Raw genomic sequence first — 13537 nt, forward strand, 5'->3', positions numbered from 1 at the left:
CACCCCATCCCCTTGTAACTAGTGCAGGTAATTCCCAGCCTCCCTGCCCTGCTTAACACTCCCTGCTTTGAACAAAGCTCTTATTAATCACAGTTTCCTTTTATTCCCTTTGTTCAGGACATGGCCTTTAACGGATACCTCTAAGGCTGGCATCAGCTGTCAGAGAAGTTTCCTCCTGAGCATGTTTGTGGAGCTCCCTGTCGCGTTAAAAGGACTGAGCAATTTGGCAGAAATTAAACCCCCTTGCGTTCCAGCTTGTCCTCAGATATCAGAGGGGCTGGGGGTGGCTAGGCTTAGATTCTGAGCGATGCTCAATTTCGTGTATTACAAGTCCGATCGTGCTCAATATATATATATATACACACACACACACATATATACATATATATATATAAAAAAAATCCTAACGATTACGGGTGCATTTGTAACTCCATACGCTTTCAGTCTAGCCGTGTTGCACGAACTATCATGGCCACCCTTAAGAAATTTGGTCGCCTTCAATAAGAACTCTTACGGTTAGATTAATGAATAGTGTAGTTTATTAAAGCAACGGATGCACAAGTTCTTTTGGATTGCCAGTGATAGAACTACTGCCCACAAAGGTGGTACAAATAGCAAGAATATGAATAACATAGCCTGGCTACAAGCGTGCTAGATCACAAAACAACTCTATAGAGGTTTCTAAATCTCCCGGGGAAACACTTGGTATAGCCAAGTGTTAATATGAGAAATATAGCTGGCTACAAGTGCATTAAATCACAAAACAACTCTATAGAGGTTGCTAAATCTCCCGGGGTGGACACTCGGTATAGCCAATTGTCCGAGTCTTACCCAAAGGCATCCCTACTGGGGAGGAAGAGAGGTTCAGCCCATCAACTGATTCCAGATGTCAGAGTAGGTCTGCAATGGTATCTTCCCTAACATCCCTCCTTTCTTAAGCCTTTTTATACTATTTTTGCTTTACATGTGGAGCTTGAGGACTCTAGTCATGTATTTCTTTGTTGTAATTGGTGTAAAAGTTTCTTGCTTGGCTTTTAAAGGTACAGACCAAGAAAAATTCAGAGCACAGACTCAGTGAGGGGTGGTCACACCTTGGAGGTGGGTAGCTTTGGGATGGAGGTGTGTTTTTTAGTATTATAATGAGATTATAATGAGTATTTTGTCAAAAGGTGACAGACTGTGGGCCCATTCCCAGGTACTCCACTACAGACCATTACACACACTAAATAGGTTATTGTATCTTTGTACAGTAGCATTGTCTTTGACCAGGTACGTATCCTAGTTATCAGGGTGAGTCTCCATCTCATTGTTCCATAGTACCTTCCAGTTCCCATCTTATCACAGAGCCTGGCCGCTCCACCCTCCGTGCAGTTTCTCTTAGAGTCAGCACACCAAGCTCCCCTGGTGTTGCCAACACCTAAGGCTGCCTAGGGAACTTTTGTGGGACAGAACTCTTGCATGACCGCCACACTCCACCCTGAGAGTTTCTTCAATGCTGTACCTTTCCTAAAAATGTGAATATAGATTTAATTTCTAAGTCACCTCCAGCAATAATTCCACACTCCCATCATAAATGCTTCACACACACAAATGAATTGAGTCCTCTCAGCACAGCCATCATGTCTGATTGTGGTCTTTTAATTTTAGAGCTTGAGAAACATTCCTCATGCTGTCTTAAACAAGCTGTGCCCCCTTTCCTTTTAAGCTTTTGATGTCCTATTTGAAACACGAAGGAGCTTACTTTCTAAGAATATCGAAACAGTGAGCTTTTTCATATTTCTTTATACATTTAAAGCAAATCCTTCCTATTGACTTCAGTTACATCTGTGAAGATAGAGAGTTTCCGATGTCAGGTGTCAGGTGTTAAGCACCTGGGAACTGCGAAATGCCCGGTGTAACCACCCGTGAGAATTTTGGTGGAAGCCACTTGCTTTGCAGCACCGCAATCCCGTCCCAGAGTCAGGTTGCATCTGACTGGCCAGGGCAGCAGCCAGTCCCCTTAACCACAAGGCTATCCTTTTGCTTTTCCTGCAATTGTCAGGCCCTTTTGCTACAAATGCTTCAGCTCCTGCAACAGCAAACAGCTTCCTTCAATACACAGCCCTGACTCACACCCAGAATCACATCCTGTCCAAGGAACGAGGAAGGGTTTTGTGAATAAAATAACTTGATCGTGTAATTATCAGCAGCTTGATCAGCCATGTGCGTGTGGGAATGGAAAATGAGACTGCTGGCAGTCCTTACTGCATTTTTAATTGTTTGACTTTGTCATCATATTTTCCCTTTAACTTTGCTGTTCTGCATAATTATATACACACATGTCTATCCACATGAAGAAGCTGTTCAGAGAGACTAGATGATGCTGGAAGAACTGTGGGATCAGAGAGGTGAGGGCAATGGGAACTTGGAGTGCATCTGGTGGCTAAAGAATAATCAGAGATGAGGAGGCATAAAGGAGAAATAAGACAACTATGGACAATCCCAAAATGCTGAGGAAGGAAGCCTGCAGTTTGCTGACCTATTAAATTAATATTAGGGGAAGAAAAGCACAAATCCAAATAGAAATACATCTCAAACAATGCATGCAACTTACAGATGATGTGTTCACAGAGCTTTCTTTTCAGAGGCTGGTTCATTGAGCCAGCCAGGACGAAAAAGCAGAAATACCCCATACCTTGGCCTGACTCTGCTAAGACACGCGCATAGTTGTACACTGAAGAGGATAAATGAGAAATCTTTCTCTCCAAAAATCCAGCCAAGAGGCTAGACGATTCTGTAAGAAACATTTACCATCAAGATTTTCAAGACCCAATTGGATAAAGCCCTGAGGCAACCTGGCTTGGCTTCATAGCTGGAGGTTGGACGAGAGATATCCTGAGCTCCCATCCAACCTAGACTATCCTGTGAAAGACTAACTAATGGCACCAACAGCTAGAAAACATGCAGTGCCTCATGCGTACTTACAATTTGGCTGAGAGTCACACATAAAGTACATTTCCTGTCTCCTTGACAGCAGTAAGCTACTCACAGGAAGAAGTTGAGCCAGACGCGTGTTCTTAGTTATCAGCCTGGTTTGATGGGCTGTGATACTATGAAACATACTGTTCCAAATCCACTCTGATCTGTATGTTTCCAACAGCATAACAAGAATGAAAGGTAGCTGAAAAGCATAAGACCACCAAAACCAGGAATTTGCCAAGGCATGTTGCAAATACATTTTGAAAGGTTTTTATGTGTTTGAAAACACAACTACGGTTAGCTTAATCAGAAGTTCCCTGTACCCTGTCACAACCTGGATTTTACATTATTAAATGGTTTAACATGCCTGACAAAATTCCACTTTGCACAGCAGTGTACACAGTGTATTCCTATCTCTGTATGAACAATTAAATCCTATTTTAACATATTGTGGCTTAATAAGAAGTGAGCACACCAATAATTCAGAACCTTGCAGCTGCAAAATCCCCCCAGGAGCAAGAGAGGAGCAGGGTAATCACACAGCCTCACCCCTGCACGCTTTACAAGAACACCCTTTGGGGCTGAGGACCACGTGAGCTGCTACGGGAAGCAGCCCTCCTCAGAAACATTTCGCCCATTTCCCATGTCCATGGTGATGCTATTACTGGCTGTCCCCATTTTGTTGTGCATCTGCTTCCTCATACACAAGGTGCAAGAATATAATCAGAAAAAAAGCAATTCAGCTGCTTCACCCCTCTTGACTTGAGAAATTTCTTAACTTTCCAGAGGACCTGTGCCAGACTGCTGGCACAAGGGTCCCTCCCTGATTTATGAAGCCTTAATCCCACTGATGGAAGGCAGGAGTGTTCCCTGCTACTGAGCCACTGCATCTCTTTCCTCCCTCTGCCCTTCACCAGTTTGGCTGCGTCATTACAGTCCTGCATGCTGTCCATACTCTAGTTGGCAAAATCTAGTGAATTTGACTCCAGAGAGCTCTGAAACATTAAGAAATACCTTGAATTCCTGGAGGACAGGGAGAGTCCCAGCAGCCTGCCATTATAGGGCGGTGTTTGCAGAGGTGTTTTGATGGCACAAACTTCCCTGTGATGGCAACACCTTACGCAACATAGATTTCCTCCCACAGAAGAGTCTTGACCTCAGAGGACAGCAAAATGGCTATTTCACCTGGCAGAACCCATCGCCACCATCTAATTGGTGACTTTTCTACCAGGGAAGAAGAAAGCAGCACAGGTACCTTTCCAAGGGAGGTATTACCCTCAGGACTCATCTTCAATGGTGCAAGCTGAAGGAAGTCCAGGAGCACTGTAGAGGGAGTGCACATGAGCCAAGTGCAGATTTCTGGGGACACTGCATTTGGGCACGCCTACAGCACCAGGTGGGAGACAGCAGGAATCAGGAAAAACGAGGAATTTGATGGCACTCTCCTAAACTTCACTAAGTCTTGGAAGCCAGCACAACACTATTAATAATCCTGACATTTCTTTGCCTTTCTTAGACACTTTAGCTGGCATTTGCATAGTTAATAATGCGGCCATATCATTGTGAGCTTCCACCATCGTCATCCTGGAGAGATGGCTGGGAAACAACTCACATGTGAATGCCAGAGCTTCAGGCTATCTGCAAACATGAGCTCTCTACCACTGGTTCACTCCTGAATGCTAATGTCACAGCCACCAACACTAATGTCTTCATTTAATTTTAAAAAACACAGGTCTGAAATTAGGGAGCAGGCAAAGGGGGTAGATGTTAGTTCTGCAACCTGCTGTCTGCATTCTTTCCTGTTGTTGATTCTCACACTTGCAATTTGCCCTATTTCAGACGTGTCTCTTACCAGTACATGTTCTGCAGCACAAACCATAGCAAGGGACGTATTTTAGTAATAGTAATTACATACTGAGGTGCACACCAACTAAACCACGCTCTCTCTACTGCAGCATTTCACTGAGCATGATGGTGAATTACTGTGCTCTGAACCCTCCTCAGACGCTGGAGACAAGCCAAAGAGATTCCTAGTCTTCATTTCTGTGAAGAATTTGACAAGTTCTCAGTTGAGTAGTTTTGCAAGTGAGCTGTTTAAGCAAACTGCGCTTCCACTTTGCAGATAGTATGGTCGTTTTGAGGTAAAACAGAGTCATTTTGTTGCCGTTCTCTTTTACATACAGTTATTCCATTTGGGGGGAAAAAAGCCAACTCACAAAAGCTTGTAAGAAAAAAAAATCCTACAGAACTTGAGTCTGTAGGTGTTCCTCTCAAAAATGTCATATCTTTATCAATATTGGAAAACATTCTTCTTCTTCTTTCCATTCAATGAGCAGCCTCACTGGAGATGTTCTGTGAATACGTGCCAGATTTCATCCAAGAGATGTCTGCAGGGTCAGCAGGGCAAAAGTACATGTAGTGGCTTGCAATCGATTGTAAAATGCTCACAGCAGGAAAGGAAACAAATGCAGTTTTGGATTTCTTTTCCCTTCTACGCTAGGTTGTCACACATTTTTCTAACCATGCCAAACCAGAACAATAGTGTCAACTTACCCATATATGCAGTTGCATCATATGCCAACCCATATATGCAGTTGCATCATATGCCATTAAATACAAAAAATCCAGTGATCTCTATGAAAATTAGTTTTATGCTTGGTGAATATCTTTGTGCAAGTGCATGTTTTTCTCCATGGCCAGTATCAAACAGCCACACAAGCCATAAGACAAAGATAGTTAACACTTCTGGTTCTCTTCGTGCCTCAGTTTAGCTACCTAGTATCTCTGCAGTTGGCTCAATGACTTTAAGTCACTCCGCTTTGCCTTTGCTACTTCAGGCAAATGAAAAGAGAAGAGGCATGCTGAAAGCACAGTTAATTACTAAGGAAGGTTCACAGCTCTTGCAGCAAAAAGAGCTTGCTTCCCTATTTATGAGTATGTGCACGCCTATGCACATAGTGTTCTGCTACACATGCACATGCATATTTATGCCGTGAGCTATACACACATATTTTGATGTAATACAGGCGCACTTGCTGAGCCCTGTCTGGTTAATGGTGATGGAATGTCTTAAGCCTCTTTCAAGTTGTTGTTCAGCACCCGCATGTGCTCAGCCCCAGGTGCTAAGTCTAGGAGCTTCAGGACACCTTTCGGCAGTCTGCATGGTTTAAACACTCAGGCTGGAGACAGCGACTACAAATTCTAGGAAGGCTTTTGATTTGCAAGTCTTTCTGATATCCTTCATTAATTAGAAATCCTACCTTGCTACGAAAGCAGGTGATTCCCCTGATTTGAATAACAGCAACATTTCCAGAACTGAGCCATCTGACTGAACAATTACTGAATTGTCTCCCACTGTGAGCTAAGAAGTACTTTCTTGGAAGAAGCATCATCAGTCATCTTCCAGAGGACATATAATAAAAGATCTGGACAACTTCGCTTGACCTTTTTCTTCTAGATGTCTTCATCCAATTTTTACAGATAAAGGAAATGAGTGGTTCCAGCTGTCGTCTGAGGTCCAGACAGATTTCCTGATTTAAGGAAAGCATGTACATTCCTCCCCACCTTCTGAAATTCATCTTTTGAACAAGAAGTTGTTCAGGACTGAGTTGCTTTTTAGTTTTCTGATGCTGTTGCACAATGCCTAAAACATTTTTGTCCCTGTGCCTGATGGAGTATTTCCTCGTTTCAAGAGTGCTCTTTTATCTGAGTAGATTGCTGAAGAGTTGACTATGTAGACGAATTCTGCCTAGAAGGTACAAAGTTTGTGCTGAGAGGCCCTTTACAGAAGACACTGCAGTGACTTCGCATCAATCATGGTGAAGATTTCAGGAATTTTTAGCATCATGTCAGAATGGTCCAATGACTATGCATAAAATCTTAGCTGCTTAGAAAAGACACAAAGCTACATTTCTACTTCTATTTCTTTTTCTGGGATTAAAGCTTGCTAAAATTACTGAGGTGATATTTCAGATTTCTTTTCCAGCTTGGCAGTTCACAATATGTGAGCACAGACTCTGGTCTATCTATAGTGGCTGCCTTGCACTGCTTTTTGCCGTTAGTACAGTAACGATACATCATTTTCCCACTGAGTGTTCTTCCAGCATCTTCTCACCCCCCAAATAAAATTTACTATTGCCTGCTAAATCATCTTGGCTTTGCAGTAGCTGCATGCCCTTCTTTCACTTTTCTTCGTGGCTGTTTTCTGCCAGTGTAAGACCAACATCACACAGCTGAAGATTAAACGGAGCAGGGTTTGAGGGTTTATTAGGAAACAGTGGCACCCCACCAGCTTGTCTCCATATCACAGAACAATATGTTCAGATACCTTGACCGGTATTTCATCCTAGCTCCAGATCATGGTGCAACTCAAAGTAGGGGGCTGCCTAGATCAACACACTGCTTATGTGCTCCCTATTCTGGAGAACAGGAGGATGACAGCTGCTGTATACAGGGGACAGAAGGGGACTTCTAGCAGCAGCTGTCACTATCCCCGTCACTGCTGGCCGCAACAGCAAGAGCAGAAGGTGCGCTCTTCAGCCTCGTCCCTTGCACTTGCTGCAGCAGGAATGAGCTCAGACCTTTCCCCAACAGCATGAAAGATGCGAGATGGTCAGGAGAGACAGCTATGAGGAGCTGGTGAATGCTGGGGTTGGTAACAGACATCCATCCATGGCACTCTTAAGTCACCTATAGCCTGTGAAAGTCCAATTGACCATCACATCTTCCTTCTTCCATAAGACCCCTTCTGGCCTTTCTTCCCTATTCTGTTCCAAAATGCAGTCTCCTGCCAGTGCAAGATTAGATTTTCTTTTGCCTACCTTGCTGAGAAGCCTTTGGCCAGCTCTGTGCAGCTAGCGTTACTTGCTCTAAGTCCACAGAAGTCTAATTATCCAGCCATAGTGAAGTTAGCAGCAGCCTGGGTGCGAACAGGGTCATAAGTGAATTTACTTACTTCTCCAGCCCCACCAGTAGGTGCCTGTACTTTGTCCCAGGATGCAACCATAGCTTGCTTGGTGTTTCACTTTCTAGAACTACGTCTAGCTTCCTTTTATTTTCTCCTTTTTGGATTTAAGAAAATGGTTCCATATTCAATTCAGGATATTAAACTATGCTTCTACAGTAGTAATTTACAAATCTTCATCGTCACCTATTTCAAAATAGTTGGTTTAGCCTGCTAGAGTTTATCCTCTGAGGCAGGTGACCCTTGCCTTGTTAATGCCAAGACAGAGTCACGCAGAACACACAGCAAGAGGCAATTTTAATGTATTTCCCACCCTTGTGGTATCAACAAACATCTTGAGAAGAAACACATGAAATGTCACGTTCCTAATATTAGCACGTATTTCCACAGCACAGAAGGGCAAAATGGGGTCATAAAGCAGCAACGTGGTGGACAAACTAGTGGGACTTGGAAAGACGCATTTTTAAGGCAGATTTTCAGAAGCCACAAACTGCAAAATCAGCAAGTTTGAAAATGTAGGACCAAGTGTTTGAACAGGGGCAAAGCTTTGTGGGCACCTTCTGCATGGGAGACAATCCAGTATTACTGATTCCAGGATGAGATCTGCTTGTGGAATCGTAACAGCTTACACCAGCAATACCTGCATGGAGTGCATCTGCAATCTCATGTGAGACAACATACACTGTGCAGAGCTATTAACGGAGCCCACATTTCACATTAATGAGGAGACTAAGCACCCTTAACTTGCTTGAGAACCGGGCAGATGAAGAAAGGAAAAGTAAGCTGAATCCTGCATTTCTTCCAGCCCGCCCAACTGACACAGCTTAGAAACACCACAAGCTGCATAAGGCATGGCAAGGGCCAAATCTCCCCAAGCACTTCCCATTTCAACACAGGCTTGAGTCAGCCACAATGGCAGCAGTGGAAGAGTGGGAAACAGGAAACTCCTGGGAGCAACTGGGAACAGTAAAAAAAGGAGATGGAGAATAAAATGAGAAGCAATGATGGCATAGCTAGAAAAGGGTCATGAAGGGTAGAGGGAAATCTGAGCTTTTAGGTTTTTTTTTTATTTTTTAATAGCCACCATTGCTCATCGTCTGCCCCAGACTTCCCCAGACATCCCAGTCAGAGAGGGTCCGACTGGTTTGGCAGCTGGCTCCCAGCAGCAGCGCAGGGCAAGGGCAGCTGGGGGCAGGCAGAGTGCATGGCTGCGTTCAGTGGGGCATGAGGGCAATGCCTTGCAGCTGAAGAAATGCTGCTGCACAAAAAGAATCCAAGAGAGCTGGAGAAATAACCCCAGGCATGGACAGAGGTGGGGATCTAAGGAAAATTCCTGCTGGAGACTCATGTGAGAGCAAACCTCACCAGGCAGATTTTCAGAAGTGCCAGATCCCTTTTCCCGCAGAACTGTTTTCCACCTTTTCCAGAATTCATTTCACATGACTTCAAGCTTTTTAATACAACAGTTACTATCTTGAGAACTGAAATGCAGAATTTTGCAAAAGGGTGATTATAGAGTCTGGTCTTGCTCATAACTCGCACTGAAGTTGACAGAAACTAGGATGCAAAAAAGGTCAGACCCTTAAAGCTGAAATGGGAGTCACTGCTTCCCCCAATCCTCATAATCATAACTTCTCCACAAAATTAACTGTAAACAATTTTGGCATGTATGCTAAATGGATTTAATTCAGTGCAATAGTCAGTATACAGCCATAGATGGTCCTAGAGTTTCTTATTTTGTGCAGCTTAGTTAATTTTCATTTACATTCTGTGCCATCACAGCTAACCACAGCAACTCAGGGCATTGAGCAACCAATGAGGGAGATCAGACTGTACCAACCAGGATAATCCGTTGTTGAGATGCTACCACCTTAATAAGCAGGTGCAGGAACTGTGTGATACGTGATGTAATGAATGTATGACATGTTCTGACTGATGACTGGATCTCTAGTAAAGCCCGGGCTGTGATCAAAGCCTTTTCCATGGTCCTAAGTGTTTTAATCCCTGTGTGGATTCTCTCGCTTCTTACTAAGAATCCTCTTCTTCAGTGGGAGCTGTTAGGAGGGACTCTGCCTTCTGCCCAGTCTGCTGTTCTCAAGGAAAAAACAGACATGCGTATCTTCAAGGCTGCTCTATTTCTGTTGAATTTATTAAATTGGCCCAGCATGTTCAAAAATTACTGAGGGAGAGGAGGGATAGACACATACAGTATGACTGTGCAATGACATCAGCCTAATTTCCCTAAGAAATTCTTGGTGGTATTTTCTTTTTTTAGAGCAGACTCTTCGTATATGAAATTACTAATGTCAAACCATACCTGGAGAAAAGAGTATGAAAATTAGTCCCTGGAGCCAGATGACCTGAACCCTGTTCCTTGCTACAGCATAAACTTCCGATGGCCATTTTAAGAGGTCACCGAATCTGTGCCTTAATTTCTGCATTTGTATAATGGAGCAAATATTTCTTTACACCACATCAACGGCATTTTGTACTAAGGTCAGTCATGCTGTCAGAAGGAAGTATCTGTGACACATACAGCACGGCTGATTCATTTTCCAACAGCCAATGATGTGGTAGATCCACCTTAGCAATCAACTACATTATCTCATTTTAATTTTCCTGCTCAAAGCATAACATGGATTATGGGATGTTACGTTGGATAGGCAGTAACCACTTACAAGCAAGAGAAAAAAGAACACAGTGTATATGTGATCTTATGTTTAACGTAAGAAGAGAAACAGAAAACTAGGGCTACACCTGTATTAGCAAGGAGCCTATCTGTAGCATGGGGAAGTTGGTGCCAAGAATCAAAAGTTTGCGACCGACACTTTGCGGGGGGTGGTGGGAACAGAAGGACTTACACTCTGCTCCCATGAACTGAACACCCATTAGTGGTCAGAGCCTGTTAGGTGAGCTTTTGGAGCACATCTTTCAGCTCAGTTTCATTCAAAAGGAATCCAGGTCGGGGACTGAGACAACTGTATGATATGAACCCCAACACACAAAGTGAGGACAATGGCGAGACTCACTTCAAAGGCACACTCCTGATCTAAACTAGAACACTGGGATGGGTGCACCCTGCACAGGCCAGCCTTGTTACAGGACTTTCTGCTGTTCTGCTATTTGGCTCTAAGGGTAACAGAAGGTGGGATTGAAAGTAAGCCATATGCACTCCTCCTTTAGCAACTCACTGGGCATCTCCCTCACAGAGCATATTTTATTATTTTACAGTAGGCCCTGTTTTTTTGTTTGTTGTGTTTTGGTTTTTGTTTTTGGTTTTGTTTTTTTTTTTTTTTTGCAACTCCCTGGAGTTCCCATGTTATGCGTGAGCAGAAAAAAAGCACAATAAAGAAGGTGATGCATTTCCCTCAACCAGCAAAACCAGAAAAATAGAGAGAGAGCACAGACAGCTTAGGAGGACTCTGTCTTAGAGGCTAGCAAACATGCATGTTAGCATGTGGTAGCCACACATGCAAAAAGAAAGAAAAGCAGAAAAAGCAACTTTACTATTCTGAAACTTCAGGATGGAAATAAAAAATAATCCAAGCCTGGCTCCTCATCCACTGAACATTCTGCCTCACTTTCCAGTTAGGATAATGCTGTGTGTGAACAGAACAAAATGGCATCTAACAAAAACTAGAATAGGACAACACAAGCTAAAATATCTGAAGAGAAAACAATTGACTCTGTTTACCGTAAAAAAACCCTCCCATTGTAACAAGGAAAGAATTGGCAAGTTAAATTGCAGGTTCAGCAGCAAAAAATGTTTAGTCAATCGGTGATTCCCTTTTTTGTTTTTTTTTTAACATACAAGCAAGGGAGGGGAAAAGGAAGAACTGAACCATTAGGTCAGCTTACTCAACTCTGGATTATTCTCTGTTCTTTTAAACCCATCCTTACAGCTTGGGATTTTTTGTTTGGTTGGTTTAGCCTAACCACATGAAGGCTGAGAGAGGATAACTCTGAAGAACAGATAAGTGCTGAAACTATGAAAAGATAAAACATACAAATCTGTGAAAAAATGGGAATTAAGCTCCCAATTATTGAAGGACTGGAGTTCCAAATAGCCTTCTAAAAAGAAATTTGGCAAGGAACTTAGGAGTTGATAAATCTTCAGGAGATATCATAAAAGCAACACTTTGAACTTCAGATAGGAACCCACATATCTTACAATCTGATGGGAGATGTGGTTGCCATTTACATCATAGCCTCACACTCACTGGCTTCTGACAGGCACCTGTAGAGATCGGAAAGCAATTCTTTTTCCTCCATTGTGCATGATTCAACATCGTTGTCCATAACTTCTTTCTGAGTATAGAAACCCTCTCCTCAATTTTTCTGAATATTGGAGATCAACTTCAAGGTAAGTCTTTGATTTGGTGGGAGGGGGAAGGGCTTTATGCTTTTCACTGTGGATGGTATATGGCCCTCAATATTATGTGGGAAACAAACAAATGCATTGCCTTTGCCAGAGTAACATACCATACACTTGGCCTCTTTTGCCCTCTTCCTGTGCTACTTTGTACGGTGAGTTTTGGTCTTCAACCGACAGCCAGCATTTGCTACTGTCAAGAAGCATTTTTGCATGGGTATACAGCTTAGGTAATCAGCAGACCCTTGTAGACAAAAACATCATCTGCAACTGCAGAGGGATGAATAATGATATAAATGATCCTTTCCGGTTCTTCCCTTTCCTAATTAAGAGAATCTATATTCAATTCATTAAAGCCATCTGTGTGTCAATTATCTCACTGTGAAAGCTCTGGATCAGTTTTCCTCATCCAGAACCTCATCTTTCTTGATGCTGTTTGTTACTGATTAGGCCTAAACCTAGAAGTTCAGCTCTCTGAAGTTTACGCTGTCTTTAAGTATAGGATTGTGACTACTGTGCCTAACTATAAATATCTTTCGAAATTACAAAGGCAATGTTTTTCAAAGTCTTCCATTCTCTAACTGCCTTTAATAAGGACCCTCTCATAATTCTTCTCTCACCCTTGGAGTATTTTATTCCTCTATTTTTTAAAATTGTTCATGCAATAGTGAAAATACTTCAAAAGATTTAAGGAGAAAATTCACTTGTGCAACTTTCTTGAAAAAGTGTCTGTTGCTTACATCTTACAAAGTCTTGCTAACTACTTTTGTGCTATAAACTAAAACTACTATGTTTTCACAGAATTAATATCACGACTAAGTGCATTTTCTAGAAACTGGGAAAATAATGTCTCCTGTATCATCCAGTTTAAGCCTTTTCTTTACTATTACCCACTACCAGAATTTAAAGGCTTGGCTGGACCACCATTTCACAGAAAGAAAGAGAATTAAATGTGACATTTTGTTTAAGGTACATTTCTTAATGACATGATGTTCAAAGTCTAAAGCTGCAGCATTCACATTTAACTATTTATACTCAACAGAAAAAGCAGCTTACCAACCAGTATTGCAGTAACCCTAAAGGAAACAGATATATAGACTCAGACAGGTGTTCTCCAAAACATATTTTTAATGTAATCTGCATTTGGAGCCTAAAGAGAGTAAGAGCAGAGAAATACGCTTGTTATTCCTTTTTTACATTACTGTTAAAGCTAAATTACTTCACGTAAAAAAGAAACCGCAGTA

The sequence above is a fragment of the Gavia stellata genome, chromosome Z (assembly GCF_030936135.1).
Source record: "Gavia stellata isolate bGavSte3 chromosome Z, bGavSte3.hap2, whole genome shotgun sequence".
Classification (NCBI taxonomy): Eukaryota; Metazoa; Chordata; class Aves; order Gaviiformes; family Gaviidae; genus Gavia; species Gavia stellata.